The following is a 603-nucleotide window of genomic DNA, read 5'->3' as shown; positions in this document are numbered from 1 at the left end:
TCTGGGTTGATAACGTAAGGAACGAAGAGAACTTAAATGGGAAACCGTGTATAGTTGAGAAAAAAAAGGGGGGGGGGGAGATGAAGGAATAGGTTCTATGTGGAATATGATGAAGCAACCTACTTACGTGCCGTGTGCTGCGTTGGTTTCAATTTTATTTCACACTCTGTTAACCTGGGGTCTAAGGCTTCAACAACCTGTGACATCATTATTATTTGTCCTGCTTATACATACATACATACATACATATATGTATATATATCAGTATATATATATATATATATATATATATATATATATATATATGTGTATATATATATATATGTATATATATATATATATATATATATATATATATATATATAAGTAGTATCAAATGTGATTGCTGATTTAGCATTATCTATGTATCTTAAGACGATCTTTGTCTCTTTTGTAAAAATTGAAATTATTACTCCGTACGAGGTCATCTGTGCTTCCAAATCGCGATTTCAAGTCTTTATGACTCTTCAATGACGTATGAGTGAGTTGTGGTTTTGTCCTAGATGGAGGTGAGAATGAATTGGTGCAAGTGAATCTATAGACAACATGAAACCGTTGGGTTGT

The sequence above is a fragment of the Oratosquilla oratoria genome, chromosome 1, assembly GCF_046742065.1.
Source record: "Oratosquilla oratoria isolate Oo_2021 chromosome 1, ASM4674206v1, whole genome shotgun sequence".
Lineage (NCBI taxonomy): Eukaryota > Metazoa > Arthropoda > Malacostraca > Stomatopoda > Squillidae > Oratosquilla > Oratosquilla oratoria.
The sequence above is the reverse complement of the archived record's forward strand: the minus strand, read 5'-3'. Positions refer to the sequence as shown.